A 21,851-nucleotide genomic window follows, 5' to 3' on the forward strand; every position below is an offset into this window, starting at 1 on the left:
ATTTCTATTCCCCAGTCACCCTTAGGGGGAAAATGCTGATTAAGGAATATTTAATATATTAATTTTAACCATGATTATGAATGTCATTTCCTATTTTAAGACTTTTATGATATATTTAAACGGGTAATTATGGTTGCAAACTCCATTAGAAATTTGAATTGAGATTATGACCATATCTTAAAGGAAAGAATTTATTTTTTGACACGGGGAATGTGTCAAACAACCCGACCTAAGAGCAGAAAATAGCCAATGGGTCTTCAATACATCGAGAAAATCCTGCACCTGGAGGCGTTCTCGAGCTGGCCCCTAAACAAAAATGTGTAGTAGTTCAGTGATAATGGACGTCATACTAAACTCAGAAATATATAAAAGAAACTAAAAATAAAAACAATACAAGACTAACAAAGGCTAGAGGCTCCTGACTTGGGACATGCGCTAAAACGCGACGGGGTTAAACATGTATTATTGAGATCTCAACCCCCACCCCCTTTACCTCTAGCCAATGTAAAAAAACAAACCCACAATATTGATTGTTGATTGATTGTTGGCTTTTTAACGTTCAGTGGCAAATATTCCATGCATATTCAGGACGAAAACAAGTTCACAATAAATACAATACAATAGGTTCTGTAATATATTAAGGGATTAAGGTCGGAGAAATTTATACTGCCACATATTTGGATAAATACTCATAATCCGGCAAATTTCCAGTTTGACTATCTTCAGTAGGCCTATCCCCACCAGAGACCAAATGATGCACAAGTTAGGTATAGGTAACGGTATGACTGTCAACAATAAGCCAAAGCCTTACCATCTAGCAAGCCATAAAAGGCCTTGAAATGTTTGGTAAGTTTTATGCCCTGTTTTGATAGTTTTTGTGCATCCATCTGTCCAGTCCGCTCTAAATTGTATCCGTTTAAAGTTTATGTTTACAGTTCACCATGAACTTCAGTAAGTCACTTGTGGTTTTACATTTATATACTTAAAATTTAGTACTTATGTTCATATGATGTATTTTTTAATACATTAAACACCACATAACTGTTTTTACCCTGATTTCAGGGATCACTGAACATAGAAATGTCATAATGTGAAATTATAGTACATTTTTAGGTTAAAGTTTATAGCTTATAATGAAATTGAATTTCATGCACATGTTTGTGGTGAACTTTCAATTCAATGCCAGACTAAGATTTTGAGCCTGATTACACAATTGACTAAACATTGACACATGCTAGTGTTCGCCGGGCATGGTGTCCTGTACTGTCGTTGAGTATGGAGTTTTTGTCAATGTTTAATAATAGTGGAATTTTTGCATGACATCCTAACAACTGCTTGTTAATACATGTATTAAAATTAATATCTGACACATTGGTGTTTTGTGAACTCGGAAGTAAGTTATTTGATAGAATAATAATGTTTTGAGATTATCAAATCAAAAATATCCCATTTTAACTATTAATAATTTATATTATAAAAAAAAGAAGATTTAGGATGAATGTATAAACATATATAAAAATGAGACAGCAACCGAACAACACAAAAAAAAGAAAAAAAAAACAAAATAATTTTTTTTGTATCAATGTTCTAACGTCCTAAGAGTTCAAGGTATTTTCTTATTGAAATAAAACAGAACATGCAGAAGTTGAACTCTTACAGAGGCTTAAAGTATTGCTGGTTCTGTTGTTGGCGTTTTGTATATATTGCAAATTCTTGTGAAAAATGTAATGTTATTGTAATTGCCTAAAGTTTTAACAATACGCAAATGTTTATAGAGAAGTATACATAAATTAATTGTTATATAATATTAGAATTAGAAGATGCGGAATAATTGCCAATTTGACAAATCTCCATTAGAGACCAAATGATGTAGGAGGTTAGCAACTGTTGACACTGGACGACCTGCAACAATCAGCAAAATCCATACCGCATAGCTATTTTTGTTAAAAATGATATGTTCTTGCTACATGTATGCAAACACATTTTATTATCCATAACTTAGGATTTTATTGGTTCTTTTTCATCAGGATTGAAATGCATCACTTAGATATGTTCATAATTATAAATTAACTGTTTACAAAACTTAAAATTTTTGAAATACTAAAGCTTTTCTACCTCAGGAATAGATTACCTCAGCTGTATTTGGCAAAATATTTTAGGAATTTTGGTCCTCAATGCTCTTCAACTTCGTACTTTATTTGGCCTTTTTAACATTTTTTGATTCGAACGTCACTGGTGAGTCGTTTGTAGACGAAACGCGCGTCTGGTGCAAATATAAAATTTCAATCCTGGTATCTATGATGAGTTTATTTAGAATAAAAGGAGAAAACACAGAAACAAGACCAGAATAAATTCAAAGACAAAAGTCAGATCAGTTATTATTTTCATCAGTCAATGAATTGAAGTTCTATTAAATACCAATAGATACTGAAACCATAATCATGACAATGTTCTGTGCTGAATGGCCAAAAAATGGACTATACATTAATATCACACAATGCTGGATAAGAAACTTTATTATGTGGGTGGAGGGATATCCTGAAAAAAAGATATTTATGTAAATAGCTATGTTAAGCCTAATAATAGAGTTTAAATGTTTTCATTGATATCAAATGTGAAATAATTGTTTTTCAAAAAAAAAAGGTATTCTAGAATTCATAAATAAACATATATTGATACTTACATTATCTGCTTAGTTGTAAAAATGTTTAGTTTTGAACAGTTATAAAACAATATATTGCATAAACATATCCAAGGATTAAAAATATTCAACTAAAAAGATTCATCAACCATAGAAACAATACTAGTAAACTGGATAACTAAAACACAAAAAAAACACTGTACTTAATTTCATTGATGTTTAAAGGAAATCAATCATCTCATGGGATAATTATAGTCCCATGGGATTTTTTTTGTCCCATGGGACTACAATTATCCCATGGGACCCAACCAAACCCCATGGGATTTAACCAAAATCCTATGGGATAATGGTCAATCCCATGGGAATTTGCCCTGTCCCATGGTATATTGAAAATCCCATGTTTTTCTAAATCAAATTGCAAAATATATTTAATAATAACAGCAGACAAGCAATGGATTTATTGAATTCCATGTAATTCTGCACATTTTGGTTATAAACATGACACTGTAGCTCTAAGGAGAGGCGGCGGTGGATTTGCAAATGAGTGTTTTGCAAATTAAAAGTGTCAAGTGTAAATTTTTGAGAAAAACTATTTTGGTCTGAATTATTTCCAAACAATTGTAGGTTTTTCTATATACAAATCATACAATGTATCTAATCAGAAATTGACAAATGTAAATGTTTATCAAATTTTTGTTCAAGAATACATAAAAAGATATAACGAAAACAGAACAATGAAATTTAATCCATACTAAAAAGAAGTATAGACGATTGAATAGATAAAATCATAATGCATAAAAATGTTGTACAATTGTATTTCAAGAAATGTGTACATACATATATACCAGCAGCTGACTACTAACCTGGGTAATCAGTGGAATATTATAGGATACGTCAAGTAAAGCTTGGTTTCTTGAAGTAACAATGTAACAAGCATATTTGGTGAATAAATATATAATGTTTAAAAAAAAATGTGGCATATACGTTAACCAGACTTTAAGTGTAATACCACCAAATCATAGTACGACACATCCGGTTGCATACGAAAAAGGGTCGAAAAAAATATTCCCTTGAATTTGATAGTTGTAGGTAATTAATCCTACATTTCATTGCAGTAAAACATTTCTGGGTCATAAACATATATCTCGGGTATTTCAAAGCACCATTTTTTTTTTATTTGGGGTTTCTATAGAATATTTTGGAAACTTGAGGTTACATGGTTACTAAAGCTTGTACACAGGTTAAAAAGAGGCGAAAATTTGATTGGTTAACTTCTAGTGATGGTTATTTTTTTATATGCAATGAAATGTTATGTGAAATTTTTTCTATAGTATTGGACAGAATAAAACTTTACTATTGCCAAGTATTTCTTTATTAGAAACAAAGATAAATTCTGCACAATTTTTTGAAAATTTGACAAAGACTAATAGGGGAAAATCAATGGTGGTATTACACCTTTACGACACAAATAATAAAAGAGAGATAGATGCGGCATAAACGTTAATGAAACATAACTCCAAAGAATAAAAACGGTCATATCATGTAATATGTATATATATAATATATATATTCGTCATTAAGACAGTAACCTAACGACACAAGTATAAAAATGTCATATCCGTTAATGAGAGAGTACTTTAACGACACATAAAAAAGAAGGATGTGGCATGTTCGTCTATGAGACAGAATTTTAAGCATTCGTTTTTCAGCGTTTAACATTTAATTTCAATATTTTATATTTCTTTTTTTTTTTAAATGTTCAATGTTGAAATCGCATGTTAAATGTTAGAAATGAATGTTTGATATTAACAAATGAATGTTGAATATTGGGATCAAATGTTGAAAAACAAATGTGGAATATTGAAATTGACTATTTAAAAGTTGAAATCAATAATGTCGCAAAACGAATGTTGAGTATTAACATTTATATACAAATACTACAAAAGTAAAGAAAATGTAAAAAATCATGCAATGGTGTCTAATTTTATTCTTAGAAGTAACATTAAGTTTGCCATTTAAACCATTTTCTCTTTTCTAGGCATAGGTTAGTAACGTTTTGAAATAACCGAAAATAATGTGTTACATTGTGTACCAGTGACCCCAAATCATGACCAAATTGATTTTAGCAATAAAAAAAAATATCAAATTAATTTGAGAATATTTGCTCCTATGTATAAAAATTTTAGGCTTCTAAAAAGACCTCAACCAAATGATAGTACGTATAAAACTGAACTTTAAAAGCAAAAATAAAAGGGAAGGCCAGTGTCATTGTTTTGAGGTACAAACATCTTAAGCGGTTAATGATTTTCTCTAAAGTTTGTATATATTTTACATTGGCATCTATTTTCTAATAAGTATAGCAAACGTACTTAACTAAGAGGCAAATAAAAAAGGGGATTATTTGTGTACTGACTATTGCTGACAAAACGTTTCCATTTTACTTGAATTACTTCTTAAGTTTTACATCATTATTGTATGATTTAAGCAATACATGTATCTTTTAAATAAAAAAAAAATATGCTCAATTGTTAAATTCGATTTCGTTCAGTATGAATTAAGTATAAAGCCTCTTGTTAAAGCGGTAACTTAAATTTTTACATATTACACTATGCACTAAATATTCCGATTGCTTGATTCTGTTGTCTGTTTTTAATTTTTGTCATAATCCTTTGTATATTGTTTATTGGGTATACAATATAGAATTGAATCAAAATTGAAGATGTAGTCTAATGGTCATCATCGCTGATGTCAATTTTTCCAAGAAATTGGCAGATCGGAGGAAAGATGTATCCTTTTTTCATATAGAAATGATAAAATAAATGTTACCAGTGAATTAAGTGATGAAATATACGGTAATATATTTATATATATATATAAGATACAACAAGGAAGAAAATAATACAATATGATTGTCTGATAACACAAACATAATATAGTTGTGTCGAAAAGAAAGTATTAGTACATGTATGATGTGCTTAATCAGAGCTTGGATTATTTGTGTACTGACTATTACTGACAAAACGTTTTCATTTTACTTGAATTACTTCTTAAGTTTTACATCATTATTGTATGATTTAAGCAATACATGTATCTTTTGAATTTAAAAAAAAATATGCTCAATTGTTAAATTCGATTTCGTTCAGTATGAATTTAGTATAAAAGCCTCTTGTTAAAGCGGTAACTTAAATTTTGACATATTACACTATGCACTAAATATTCCGATTGCTTGATTCTGTTGTCTGTTTTTAATTTTTGTCATAATCCTTTGTATAGTGTTTATTGGGTATACAATATAGAATAGAATCAAAATTGAAGATGTAGTTTATGGTCATCATCGCTGATGTCAATTTTTCCAAGAAATTGGCAGATCGGAGGAAAGATGTATCCTTTTTTTCATATAGAAATGATAAAATAAATTTTACCAGTGAATTAAGTGATGAAATATACGGTAATATATTTATATATATATAAGATATAACAAGGAAGAAAACAATACAATATGATTGTCTTATAACACAAACATAATATAGTTGTGTCGAAAAGAAAGTATTTATTAGTACATGTATGGTGTGCTTAATCAGAGCTTGGATTGTTTGTGTAGCTTGTTTGGGACTTATATTATATTCAGGTTTGTAGATATTTACAAGTTATTTTTCATAATACTTTTTCTAAAATATTGGGGTTGGGGTATTTATATAAATATTTCAAATTATGTAAAAATATATATAAAACAATGTAACAATGTTTCTGTTAAAGTTGTTTTATTCATGACGTAGTCAATTTTGTAAGTTAAAAAGGCTGAGTAGGTACAGTTTTCTGCTTATTTATTTCTCTTAAAAATTGGTTTGGAACGTAAGAAAAGTAAATTGGCCCTGAATTTGAGAGGATAGCGTTTTTAGACCAACAGCACAAACGTAATTTAGACATTAAATGATTCAAATATTGTTTTTACCGACAAACTATTGACCAAGGATTTCATTAGGATTTTTTTTTTTGTTTTGTTACTAACATTTGACCTATTGGTCCTTCCTACTCATCATTAAGCAATTTGACCTTTGCAACTAGCTCTCTTTCATCTTGAGTATTGATGTAATATACGTTCAAAACATAAAGCCGACAACAATCATTATGATCTCCGAATTCCAAATTAATCTATATAGTAGGCAAATCAATTACGGCCACCTTCAGTCAGAATGTCGACGTGAAACCCTGTGCCTCCTGTATAGAGTGTGGCACGCTCTCATCGCGTTGATAATCCTTGCAACATTTTGAGGGGTACGTCAGTAGTCTGTTAAAAGGCACACTATGTCCCTATGTTGTATATCCTTTTTTCAGAGGCAGTCGAACTGTCCTATTATCTTCATCTCGGACGGAATCTATTACATTACCTACCTATTGGACTCTAATCCAAGTATAACTTGGAATATGAAGGATGAGAGTCATTCTAGTAATGGAGCTTGAGGCTCAAGAGGATGTAACTATAGCATTCATTTTCCGATGTACAACGAGGCATCTCATTTAAAAGAGGTCAAAATCCTTGACTTATGGGTATGACGTAGCTATACCTAGCTATAAATACTGCGGCTATAACCTGTGCCAATCATGATTCAAAGTTTGTTTGTGCAACTAAAACAATTGGGATGGGCAAACAGTACCCTCCAAACTGGGTGGGTAAATTGTTACATCCTCTTGAGCCTCAGGCTCCATTACTAGAATGACTCTCATCCTTCATACTCCAAGTTATACTTGGATGAGAGTCCATTCTACTAATTACGCTCCTCGGCTCTTCGAGGATGTAACTATAGCATATTCAAAGTGTTGGCACAAACAAGTAGTTCCCTGAACAACTAACAAAGAGCAAATCAGAATTTGCTGAATCAGTCCAGAATAAACTGGAGACTCAGATAGTAGTCAATCTAACTAATCTTTCTGACTTGATAATAAATATAATCTAAATATTAAGGTAAAGTACCAATAGTGTATACCAATACCAATAGGTATAAAAAATAAATAGTTTCAAAAACATTCAATTTTGAAAATAAATATACAACAAAATATCTATTTCTCTCAATATATTTTGTAGTCTGAATTTCACTATTTTCAAGAATAATAACTTATTCTAGACATTCAGGACAAATTCTCTTAACTATATAAAGAGCATGACACTCATACCACATCTTCCAATATCTATATAACAAGTTTTGAATTTTCAAAAAAAAAACAACATTTGCCTGATACTTGCTTACAAACCATTAATTGTATATCTAAATATCTACTGACATATTATTCGGCAACACTTTTCTTAAATATTTGAAAGTTTTTTAATTATTTAGCCCTTCTTTTTTGTACACTTCTAACATGACACTCTCTGTAGTTCAGATGTATATGAAAAAAAACAAGAATTTGAAGACAAATTCAGGAGACAGTAGTTTAAGTAACAATGTAAACACTGCCAGATACAGATTTTCATTAGCCTTCTGAAGTTTTCAATATCATGTATATCTGAATAATCTAATATTAATCCATGGTAAAATATCTAGTATATTTACAAGCAAAAAACTGTCACTGGAAGTTCTACAAGTATTATCTCTTTACATGACATTTGCAATTCAGTCTGTCCTTAATATTGTAAGAACAGAAAAATTGATTCAAAAGCTCAAGTAAGCAACGAAAGTTTCAAAAAGTGTTAATATTCATAACTTTAACATAACTTAGCAATCAAAATTACTGTCACACTAAGGTCACCTGTTAATTAAAGGTTGACTTATTTAAAGCTACATGTAGATGTCAAAGATGATCAGCCTCTACTGTAGATCTTATTCAGGACACTTAATAAAGTGATTATATTTACAAATTTCTTCTTATTCATTTGTATCTGGAATATACCAACTACAATATAGTATTTGGTGTCTGGTTCAGTAAATTTACATTCCATGTCTGTTTATGACAATGAGTATGTAGTATATGAATAGTATATATATATCAAACAGTATTGATAATAAATTGAATCTTAAAGTCCAACACTTCATATAGACTAGGTCTAGTAGACATATACATACTGCATCTAATGTAACATTCTGAAGTAAATCATCTCAAAAGTATCATCGTTATGATATTTCATTACGTATAAACAAATTATACAAAAAACAGTATAGCTATTTAATATCTTATGTTATAAGAATTAATATAGATCAATATATCCAGAATTAAAACTTGATCCAGCATGTTTTAAAATCCTAAGATTTAAGTAATACTGTTCTGTGAACACTCATCTGCTAATCTGATAATTTTCTTAAAAAAGAACTGGAGAAGGGTTACAAAGTTTATACTTCATTGTAAACTGTCACATTTGAAAATGACCTTCACCCATCCTGATATCCATACACATGTTGGATATTAAAAAGGAATATAACTATTACTGTATATTAACCTATATCAGTCAAGACTTGAACTGCTCCTGTACAATATTCTTATGATACATCTTACATGTACAAATATAAGTTTGCAATTTGTTTTGCAAATTCTAATGGTTTATAGAATACTTTTCAAAGATGCATTTCTCGATGGAGCATAAAAATATATATATATATATATTTCATACTATGAATATGTCAATTCTTATTAACTGATGATACAAAAGCATCAATATAGCAATTCTATTTCAAGTTCATGGAGTCTAGAAAGATCACCATTTTCTATTTTAATTTCCATCATGGATTTCCATAATACAGATGCATAGATACAATATAATCATTTGATTATCATTATAGAAACTTTATAAATTCTACATAAATTCATGTAATACTACTTTCTTCAGTATTTGCTATCTGACATGAAAAATGTGTAGGGGATTAGTCCCCTAAACACTTGTATACAATTGTTTACAGAGATATGACTTAGCCTATAACAAGGCAACACTTAGTCACATAACGATTAGTGATGCACATATCCAATGTACATTATAATATTCCTTTTTAAAAGGAAAATAAGTCAGATATTTCATGTCCAACATCAAAGCAAAATTTGCATGTTGAGAGAAAAATCTTCCTGTTTTCATTTGTATAGTTCTTCAACATTCATTGCTGCTACCACTTGCAATCTAATAAATATATTATAGCTTATCAAATCTAGTATCATTACTGAGATTGTAAAGCACAATTTGTCTTAATAAAATAAGCACATTTGTACAATATTTTCTGCAAGTCAAAATAGGAACTTTTGGAAAAGAATCTTCCTTTCTTGGCAGAATCTAAATAATTTTTATAGCTGTATCTCAAACTATATTTTACAGTAAAAAGTTGTTTACTATTACTGATACCTTGTAGACAGCAAGATCAGGATCTACAATTGTGTTCTGATTAATGAGAACAATAACTTTGAACTATTTCTTCGGAAAAGAGTAACTGTTTATCTATTCTACATGTTCTAAGGCTTTGTTTGTTATATTCATAATTAATGTTATAACAATCCAAGATATAAGACTGAAACACTCTATTGTCTTATTTCCACTATGTGAGGATATCTTTTATAAAAACATGGTAATAAATGTACATGAATGTATCATTTTACAAGTGTCAAATAATTTAATTCATTATCTAAAATCTACATTGATGAATTTCAAGGCAAAGATAAAACCATCCAATGGAAATTATTTTTATTTCCTTCCACACTATGCATATATAAGGAAGTTTTTAACGACCTTGACTGACTATACAGCCCTTGCATGGTTGGAAACATTATGCATGTTATACTTGTCAACATCATAAAAAGTATCCATGAAAAAAGGAATTTACATCTGACTAATGCATGTCAGTCATATAAATTTTTCAGAAGATCCTTTGATCTTTCTTTTTTTATATCAACTAGTGATTTTTGATATGTTGGCAACATACTTCTCACAATTTACAACATTATTATCATATTGTACTTTTTCTTTTTCAAAGGCAAAGAACTAAAGTTCACAATGAGCAATGCTCCTCTGCTTTATTTTTTTGCCAAGATAAAGATATAAAATCTTGCAGGATATTGTTTGTTTATCTTAATCATAGTAAAGACATGAGATTAACTTCATGTGCAGAATTATGCAACAAAAGTTTGCATTTTAAAACTGCATTGTTGTAGATTTCTTCAAACAATAATAATTGTTTTACTATTATTTTCAACAGTATGTTTCTACTTAATAGATTGTTTGTTAGTGGCATGTTAAATGCTCTACAAGGAACTTGCTAATGTTCCGACTTCGACCTATTTCTGGTCAAGTTTGCCGTGATATTCCACTGGCCTCTCAATATTCAGATATTAAATATCAATCACATAATATTATTTCTGTAAATGTTTCAACTGTAACACAGTTTATTTCTCACTAAGAGCTTATTTTGAAGCCTTAAATGGCTTTGTGTATTACAGATACACATATTCTTGACAGTTTCAACAATATTGTAAGTTCATTCGAAACTGCTGTCACATTTATGACACACCAAGGACTTATAAAAGTCTCTAGGCTCATTAATTGCTTTAGACAAATAAGATTTTAAAAATTAGCTATTTGATCATTATTTGATATAACATATCTATAGCAAAGGTTTTCAGATACCTTAGATTGGAAGTGGCACATAATGCCTTCCGTATTATCACTAACCTTGTGTATTTATAGTAACACACACATACAGGTGTTTATACTGCACTCGTTCTATTTGAGCAGTCAAAATGCGTTGACCGTATATTTCTATGTCATATACAGTCACTGACCTGATATCACTTTTCCTCATGAATATTTAAATAGAAATTGCCGAAATTATAATTAATTATTCATACGACCTATTCAACCTGTTCTTGTATCCAATGTATACAACGACTCAAACTTATTTCTTTTGCAATTTTTAGAAAAAAAACATATTTCACTTGTTAATATTTTTGGTTTGCAAACTATAAATCATTATGTTTTATGCTTATTGTTGATATTTTAGTTCATTCTCAAACAAATTCGTTCACCATCGATTGCGGGTTTCAACAGGTAATGTACATTTCATTGTGTTGTATATTTCTCCGCCTGCATGATATGAGGCCTTTTTATAAAAGGGGGAAGTTTCCCAATATTAAAATCAAATAATAACATTAACACATTAAGCAACAATTAAAAATGTTTTTTTTTTAGATTGCAGTATAAAGACAATAATAGTGCATTGACTTGACATATCAACGATATAAGGATTCGGCCCGAAACGGGGAAAAAGCTCGGCAGAGCCTCGCATTTCCCCGTTTCTAAGCCTCATCCTTATATCGTTGATATGTCAAGTCAATGCACTATTATTGTCTATATATCGACAAGAAGTCTAGCATATTCCAATGCACTACATTACAGTTTCTTATATTGGAATAAGAAATGTATTATAATCACAACATTTTGTGATAATAAAATCTCAAATATATTTGCTATATTTTTTATAAATTGTACGTCACTACGTGGGTACATTATAGCAAGAATATACGAGTACACCTTCGTACATTTTGCACTTACCTTGAAAATCAAGAAAAATATTCTACTCAACACTTCCGTATAGAGATTCATTCGTGTTAAAATAGCTACGATAATGTATCAATTTATTTAGACGAAAAAATGTCAAAATTATTTAAAAGAGAACACATTCGGTCCACCATTGATTACGTGATAAGCACCTGTGTGTTACACACCACAGTACACGTGTATTTTTAGAACAAGGTTTAGAAAATAGAACAACGATAAAATACGTTGTATTAACGAACTTGGATATAAAGTTCTCAAGATAACTAATGCTTATAAAACATTTTTTTACTGGAACAACGTTCTCAGTTTTACAAAATCTTAAAATTCTGGACGTCGTGTCAGATTTAACGAGTTAGACACCTCGCTGCTCGAAAAATAATATGATTGGCACAGGTAATAGCCGCAGTATTTATAGCTAGGTATAGCTACGTCATACCCATACGTCAAGGATTTTGACCTCTTTTAAATGAGATGCCTCGTTGACCATCGGGAAATGAATGCTATAGTTATATCCTCGAAGAGCCGAGGAGCGTAATTAGTAGAATGTATCTATTCTTAATTTGTTCTCGTTTTAACATTTATGAGAGTTTTGCCACTAGCCTTAAGCAAACATCAATCAATCAAATCAATTCCGTCATTACCTTTACTTATTTGTAAACAAACCATGATTTACTGTACAAAAAATCATCTCGCTCAACAAACAAATATCATTGTAAAAAATCTCGATTCCCAGCTTTCAAAGCAAAATCCCTTCAAAACTTGAACAACAACAAAAATCACTGTTTACAAACATCTCATTGTAAACAAAATAAAATCGTGTTAACAAGCACAAAACACCTTTGACAACAACTGTTATTTTTTGTAAACCAACAAAAATCATTTTTTACAAACGTAAATCTAAAATCAAACTAAATAACTGGTAACAAAACAGGACATGCTTTATATTAAATGTGAAGGTATGAAAAAAAAACTTTATTTCACCCTCAATAGTACAGAAATGTCATTTGTAGTGTCACTTGACCTTTGAAACAGGATGAAATTGAGTTACTCGAATGAAGACAAAACAAGTGTCATTTTGAAACAAGTTTATGGAAAAAAATCAGCAGCGATAGTCAATAAATAGTTCAGCCTCATCATAATCTTTGTAGTTGCTAAATTAGGATATCTTATTGAAAATATTTGTTGGCTATTTTTTACCATTTTCATAACTTTTTTGGGCATATGTGCATTTTCGCATTAAAAACATGAAGTTTGAAACCTTTACTATATATACTTAAATACTGACACTAACATCTGTTAGCATCAGAAAGATATCATTTGACTGATGCATTATATCGTAACTTCTCCTTTATTTAAACCTTTCTTGTTATCCATTTTACATAGATTGTTTATTTTAATAGAATGACGGTTGTTATCACTATTTTGTGTAGTATTCTTTTGATCTTTTTCTGAGATTTTTTTATAAAACGCTTGAGATTTATAGATTATCGATGTTTTTTTCCAAACGAAAGGGTGTTTCTCAGCTACAATCTCAACGAAAGGTTCATCAACATTTTTTTTGGTGTTTTTTTTTTGGAGTAACGAACACAAAATGCTAGCTGTAGATAATTCACTAGTCAAAGAGGGTACCAAGCGAGTAACATGATATAGAAAATTAGCACAAAAAAAGACAAAAAGAAAGATACACAATATAGCGTTACAAATTATAAGCGCACGTGCCAATTTAAATTTCTTTTCGTTGAGACTTGGGGTTTTCCCTGTGTTATAGTTATACTATTTATAAGTTCAAAACTGGTTAGTGAGAGTAGTTGTATAACGGGTTCTTGTTTCTGGTTATAAATATATATGGGTAATATATGCACGTGAAATACTTTGGCGGTTTAAAAGGTGGGGTTCCGTTATATTATATAAAGAAAATTTGTAGGTGTCATTTCATCGAAAGTGCTCACAGTAACTACGACAGTCAGTTTGCAGTTTATTGTCGCATACTAATGTATGATTACAATATCAAGTTTGATTTCAGTCCATTTAAATGTATTGGACAATTGTGGTTGTACTTTGAATATTGTTGTTATAATATGTTGGTTTATAATGTTATTAAACATTGCTTGCTAGAAAAGAGAAAAGTTACTGCGAGCAACTAAACCTATACCTAGAGTTTTGTTTTATTCATTATACCAAGGATTTTAGTAAAGAAATGTTCTAAATTCGGACGAGCATGGCGAGGGAGAATTTAAGTCAAATTAACATCCTCAAAAAAGTGATCAACAGATTATCAATGGTCTTTCAAACTCGAAGATGTCGTTTGCCCTTCAATTTGATTGTAACTGAGAAACTCGTTTCGCTTGAAAAACCCATCGAATATCGAGCTATTAAAATATCTCAAAAAGTTGGTTCAACTTAGTGAGATATTTATGTTTCTGTCCCAGGTATGAAACATCGTTAATGGTCGTCTTTTTTTACATATGAGGCCAAGTGGTATAAGCCGTTGATCTACATTGTCACTAGCCTGGTAACACTTATAGGCGGTTAGCTGAATCCCCGTTCGTGACAGGTACTTTTGACTCAGGTCACAAATGACCAGGACGGCCAGTTTTATTGCCGAAGGTCAGCCGTGACAGGTGCTTTTGACTCAGGTCACAAATGACGAGGACGGCCAGTTTTATTGCCGAAGGTCAGCCGTGACAGGTGCTTTTTACTCAGGTCACAAATGACCAGGACGGCCAGTTTTGTTGCCGAAGGTTCTCTCCCTGTACTCCCGTTTCTACCACAACTGGCCACCTAGATAAATATTAAATAGGAAGATGGTATGAATGCAAATGAGACGAATTTCAACCAACATTTAAATTAAGTGGGTGTTATCAATTATAGGCAATCGTAGGGCCTTCAACAATGAGAAAAAAAAAGTTTTGTCGGCTTTAAAAGGCTCCAATATGAAAAAATTGACACGATTCAAATTAGAAAAAAAACCGGCCTAGTGTATTACAAAACAAAACTAAGTGTGCTGAATATTAAAAGAAAATCTAAATAATTTTTGTATATCCAGATGCGTTATGGTGTTACCAATGCGGTGATAGTTCAATCGGAGGACCGTGTGTAACAGACACAGCCGGCATGGAAGCAGAGTACTACAGACGGAATACTTCTCTAAAAGAGCCGGATCCGGATAAGGACAAAGTACCATATAAATATTTAAAGGATTGTTCAAAAACCAGTAAAATCTGTATCATAGAAAGAATTGAAGAACAGGGTGAGATATATCATGATAGACTCTCTAACGTTTAATAAAGTATAACAAAAATACCGAACTACAAGGTAAATTAAAAAGAGGAGGTCCATAAATTCAGATGACGGAACGAATGAAAAACAACTGTCCTATTCCTGACTTAGTATAAGCATTTGTAGTAGAAAATAGTGGGGTAAATATTTTTTTTTTGGGGGGGGGGGGGGGGGGGGGGGGGGAGGTTATAAAAGCTATACTTCCCATTTGTATGGCAGTTGTTTATTATTTCTGTTATTTTGACAACAATGGATGAGAAACACAAACAGACATAAAAGGTTCAATTGACAATAAGTGGGATACAGCAGTGTAAACAAACATCACAGACATACAACATCACTGCCTTAAATATCCAAATCGAACATACAGCTATACTATTAAACGATAAGACCTCATTTTGTGTGTCGCTTCTTTTCCTTCCCCAATAAATTAATCATCATGCCTCTGTGTCCTATAGGTACCATGCATAGTCGCATTTGTCATCCATTCTTATGATTACTAAGTTTGGGTTATTTTGGGAGAAAAACGAAGAAAAAAGGCGTCCGGATATTGTTTTCGTCATCAGACCGACTTTTAAGTCATACCCAAGACTTCCGATTTTAAACTTTAAAAGAGGGGGGGTAAAGGGTTATTTTCGTGCAACGTGTTTTGCCACTTTTTATTTCACGTGCAGCCGTGAAAAAGGTTCGTTATTCACCGTATTTCTTGAAATCGATAAAAAGATCAACGTGCAAGACATTTTTAATTGTTCGCTCATCGTGAAATGGCAATTTTTTTTTCGCGTTCTTCCGTGCAGATACCACCCCCCCCCCTTTACTCCCCTCTTTAAACATAATTTTCATAATTACTCGGGGACAGGACAATTATTTTCGCGTTATTCTGCATGTATACTATGATTATAATCCTATAATATATAGAGACTCTCTATATAATATAGCAGTGATCGCCAAGGAGAAGAAACTTGGAATTGATAGTTAATAGCAAATACACTTTATTTATATTATATGTATGTTCATAGATACAGAAACGCGAAAATCATGGAATTTAACAGAGAGAAAAAAAGTAACGGACTTTGGAACAAAGGGAGAGGGCTTAAAATAATTGTCCTGTCTCCAAGTGCCTATGACTCAGTTTGATACCTTTTCTGAAATTCTCCAGACAAAATCTTTTACAAAAATTCTTCCTACAACAGTTTACATACTTTCAACCAAGCTCTAAATACCCGCGATTTCGCGGGTGTGTTCTAGTACAAATAAAACACAAAAAAGATAGACTGGTTGAGTTTTAATACCGGTATGTGTCCAAAATGGGTATGCACGATAATAAATTAAAAAGATCACAGAAAACACAAAACAATACTGGACAGTTTTACAGACTTCACCAACTCTGCCATGACAAAAAACCGACTTACAAAACAAAGACAAACAACAGCTCATAGTGTTAATAACTCGACTTGGTACATGCACAAAATCAGTTTTTCATACAGACAAACATTCCAATTTACCTAGACCGTATGTTGTTAGCTTTAAAACGCACAATACAGAACAGTTCAGCTACCAATATGACGACCACTCAATTATTCAACGATATGATAAACCGCACTAATTTGGAAATTATGGCTTCTACAGGAAATGGACAAGGGTAAATACGGAAGGTTGTTGCATATTGCCACTTAAGAAGAACAATCCTAAAATGTTGTTTTGAAGTCTCATCATACAATATAATTTAATTTAATTCGATAAGACTTGTTTCAGTACTTAAATTTATCAAAACATTCTACATAATTAATGAGTATATCATGCCTGTACATGTATCAAGCCACTGAACAGGTTTGAACATCTTACCCAAACGCATTTCTTATAAAAAAGAAGAAGTGGTATGTTTGCCAATGAGACAACTCTCCACAAGAGACAAAATGACACAGAAATGAACAGCTATAGGTCACCGTACGGCCTTCAACAATGAGCAAATCCCATACCGCATAGTCAGCTATAAAAAGCCCCGAAATCACAAATGTAATACAATTCAAACGAGAAAACTAACGGCCTTATTAATGTACAAAAAATGAACGAGAAACAAAGATGTAACACAGCAACAAACGACAACCACTGAATTACAGGCTCCTGACTTGGGACAGGCACATATATACAGAATGTGGAGGAGTTAAACATGTTAGCGGGATCCCAACCATCCCCTTACCTGGGACAGTGGTGCAACAGTACAACTAAGAACGAACTTTAACAAGAAGCTCTCAAGAGCCTGAATCGCTCACCTGTAAATTTTTGCTTAAATCTTTCATCAATGATTATTTTTGCTTTTTAATGAACAGTGATGTGTCCTTAAAAATGCCATTTAAAGCTTCTTTGTATCGGTCATATTTACTTCAAAAGCAAAACAAAAATGCATTTTACCCCTATGTTTTATTTTAGCCATAGTGGTTAAACACAAACTTTATACTAGATACCCTGAAAATCATTCAGTCTAAGCTTGGGTGAAATTGATCTAGTAGTTATAAAGAAGAAGATTTTTGAAAGTAAGCAAACATGATGAACAAATTGTGTAAAATTTCTTTAAAGGGCAATAACTCCTTAAGGGGTCAATTGACAATTTTGGTCATATAAAACTAATTTGTAGACCTTACTTTGCTGAACATTTTTGCAGTTTACAGTTTATCTTTATCATTAATAATATGCAAGATAATAACCAAAAACTGCAAAATTTCCTTAAAATTACCAATTTAGTGGCAGCAACCCAACAATCGGTTGTTAGATTCATCTGAAAATTTCATGGCTGATAGAACTTGACCTAACATAGATTTGCTTAAAATGCTTAAGTGTTTGAGATATAAACCAAAAATTGCATTTTACCCCCAATGTAGCCATAGCGCCCGTGTTTTTGACGAAACAGAAAATAAAACACAAACCTCTTCTAGATACCATTAGGATCATTCAGCTTAAGTTTGGTTGGAATTGGTTCAGTAGTTTCAGAGGAGAAGTGGTTTGAAATAGTTTACACCGGACGGACGACGACGGACGCAAAGTGATAGCTAAAAATCAGTTGAAAAAGGCAATTTTGTATGGAGAGTTGTCTCATTGGCACTCATACCACATCTGCTTATATCTATTATCTCATCAGATGGATACAAATTGAATCCCAAACAGAATTTTTAGTAGTATTATTAACAAGTTCGAATCGTCTCCTACCGCTTTGAAGATAGCTTCTGTCTTTGTATTAGTAATTGTTTCTTCATCTTCGACCAAATGATACGTTATATTTATGTGGTATATTTTCATTAGTATCATATTACAGGAAAAACGCTTGCATAAATACGAGACTGTCACAATACCGACAGGAGCTACTCGATTCAAGATCCGAGGTTTAATGACCTTGAACCTAGTCTCAATCACACCACGTGTATCTATGCAAAGTGATCAAACAAGACATTGGTATGCGTTACAATCTGCGATACAGACTTTTGTAATGGACCTCAGATTGATGGAGGATCAATACTACAGATAAAAACATGGCTGAATGTGTTATGTGGTGTTGTAGTGATTTTCAAACAAATCTCGTAACGTTGTTTTTTCTTCTCAAATTAAATCTCAATGTTTTTTTAAACGCAAATAACGCATTATTTTTGGTCAAGGCTAAAGATTTTTATGCATTGCTTTATCTACCTAATACCATTTACCTTTGAAAGATGTGTATAAGTCTGAACTTGTAAGAAGACACCGTTAGTGAATCATCCTCTTAAATATAAAAATAAGTAAATTTGGGCTGTTTGTAAATTAGTCAAAATACATACACCAGACAACAAAGGGAAAGGCTGAGCAACACGAACCACTAATGGGTATCCCTTTTTCTTTCTGTGTTTTATTCTGGATTTTAATAGTAGTGTGTGTGTGTGTGTTGGGATGGGGTTTTGATGTGTTTTGAGAAGAGTTTATCGTCTTCTTATTTCATTCAGAAAACGACACAGATTATGTTACATAAAAATAACATGTGGTAGGATTCCCAATGAGATAACTCTTATCCCGAGACCAGATGATGTACAATGTTAGAGACTATAATACTCACCGTACGGCCTTGAACAATGAACCAATCCCATACCGCATAGCAAGGTTTAAAATAGACTTTTTTATGTGCATAAAGTGCTTGCTTTTCATGTAAAACTGGGGAGATAGACAGATCTTTTAGAAGTTTTATGTTAAACTTTGGCAATTAATCACAATTAATGAAAGTATAGTAACTGTTGTATATATTTATTTTTTCCTGATGATATTGAACAAGTTTTTAGAATTGTTCGTAATTGATCAACCGATTCCTCGTGTAAAATAGAAGTCTGGATTGGGGTCCTTCATTTCTTTACTCTCTAACTTTTTATTCTCTTGTCCGCATATTTTAGCACCCCATTATTCTCCATTATTTATTTATTTGCCTTAGCCGCCCTATTTTCTATATTTTTTAGTCCTTTATTCTGCTTTTTTTGCAATTTGTTTATTCTTGAAACCCACCCAGACCCATTTAAATAGTATTTGATGACATGATTATTTTTAATAACAAATAAAATAATATAATAACAAAGAGTGAGAAATAAGACAGTTGCGGATTCAGACAAGTAGAGAGAGTACTCAATATTTTATTTGAAAAAGATTTTTTCTTTGCGAAAAGTTGTCAAAAAATGATCGCTTCTTTACAATAACGGACACTGTTAGACTGAGCAACACTAACACAAACACCTGAGTGCTCCGGAATGTTAAGCAGATTCTGCTCAACACGTGGCGCCCGTCGTTATGCTCATATATGTACAAAACATGTGATAAGTGAAATTCGGTAAGTCACATTCGAGGAAAAGAAGACCGGAATTAGTATTTTAAAAAGTAAAACCTGAGATTTTATAATGATAACAGGATCAAATTTATTCTATTTAAAGATAACAAAGAAGATTGTGTACGGAAACTGACAAAATTTCAAAACCAGAAATTACTACTTTGAGTCATAAACTAAGATGTGTTTCACGATTTTCCGGAAACAGGAAAAATTATCAAATATAGTTCAATTTAGATTTTTGTCAATAATTTCATATATATCGTGGAACAATACTTTTTGATATATTTTTAGTCAAAAGCTATCCATTTAAAAAGTGGAAAAAGGAATAATTTTTATATATATAATAAATGGAGAAATTGTACATGCGATACGGACAATACCCCGTCTTGCATCTAACGATATAAAGGGACATAACTCTCAAGACAGTAAAAATAACGATAAAAATGACGCAACAAAATTAGAACTTGATCTGTTTTTTTGGTAACAAGCATTGTGTATAAGTTTCATAACAGTTGGTTGAGACAAACTTAAGTTAGAGAACGACGCTAATTTTGGACGTACAAATGAACGAACGTACGAACTAACATGAGTAACAACTAATGCCATCTTCCCACTGCGGCGGGGCCATCAATATTAGAAGATGTAGTATAATTGTCAATGAGACAACTCTCCACCAGAGACAAAATGACATAGAAGTTTACAACTATATGTCACCGTACGGCCTTCAGCATTGAGAAAAACTCATAAAGCATAGTTAGCTACAAACAAAATGTATAAAAAGCTTCGAATTGACAAATGTAAAACAATTCGAACGAGAAAACTAACGGCTAGATTAATATATATACAAAACACTGAACAAACAAACGACAACAACTGAATTACATGCTCCTGACTTGGGAAAGGCACATACATAATATGAATGTGATGATTAAGTCAACACCTCTGTTACAAACACTATTTAAGGTGGTACCCAACACCTTGACTAATATTAATTTGGCTCGTTTAATTTTCCTAAAATTTTGACAAAATGTTTACTTTGACCCATTGACAAAAATATAAAAATTTCAAATAATTTGAACCAACCACTTTATCAGAAAAATTTCACTGGTTATATAGCAGTTTGACAAACACTAATTTTGATCATTGAGAAGCTTAATATTTCCTTAACAATACAACGTGATTAAAACGTTTAGTTGATTTTTACAGAGTTATCTCCCTGTAGTGTTAGGTACCACCTTAAAAGCTTAGCTTTAACTTGGATTTCGTATAGACCGCGACAACTTTATTGAAGACGACGTCATTTGTTTGCTTGCTTGACATGACCCTGTTTGTTTTTTTTTTCTTCTATTTTTCGGAGGGGCCTCGTTGGCCAAGTGGTCTAAGTAGTTCTACTACTGTAATTACTAGCCAGTCAACACTGCGATTGTGAGTTCGAACCCCGCCTGCGGGTGCACTCGAATCCAATCTTAATTGACTAGGATTGTCAGTTTTCCTATCGAAGGTCGGTGGTTTTCCCCGGGCACTCCGGCTTCCTCAACAAATAAAATCTGGCGGCCAAGAAATAGCCCAAATGTGAC

The 21,851-nt window shown here is 31.8% G+C and overlaps 1 long non-coding RNA gene across 1 annotated transcript; it reads left to right on the forward strand.

Moving 5' to 3' along the window:
* The first annotated feature begins 6,176 nt into the window (after nucleotides 1-6,176).
* LOC127720460 (uncharacterized) lies at nucleotides 6,177-19,147 on the forward strand. Its single transcript, XR_007990805.1, has 3 exons — nucleotides 6,177-6,269; nucleotides 15,211-15,414; nucleotides 18,754-19,147. It is a non-coding gene; the product is annotated as an uncharacterized LOC127720460 (long non-coding RNA).
* Nucleotides 19,148-21,851: the final 2,704 nt, after the last annotated feature.

This window comes from Mytilus californianus, unplaced genomic scaffold (genome assembly GCF_021869535.1).
Source record: "Mytilus californianus isolate M0D057914Y unplaced genomic scaffold, xbMytCali1.0.p SCAF_11, whole genome shotgun sequence".
In the NCBI taxonomy this organism is placed as follows: domain Eukaryota; kingdom Metazoa; phylum Mollusca; class Bivalvia; order Mytilida; family Mytilidae; genus Mytilus; species Mytilus californianus.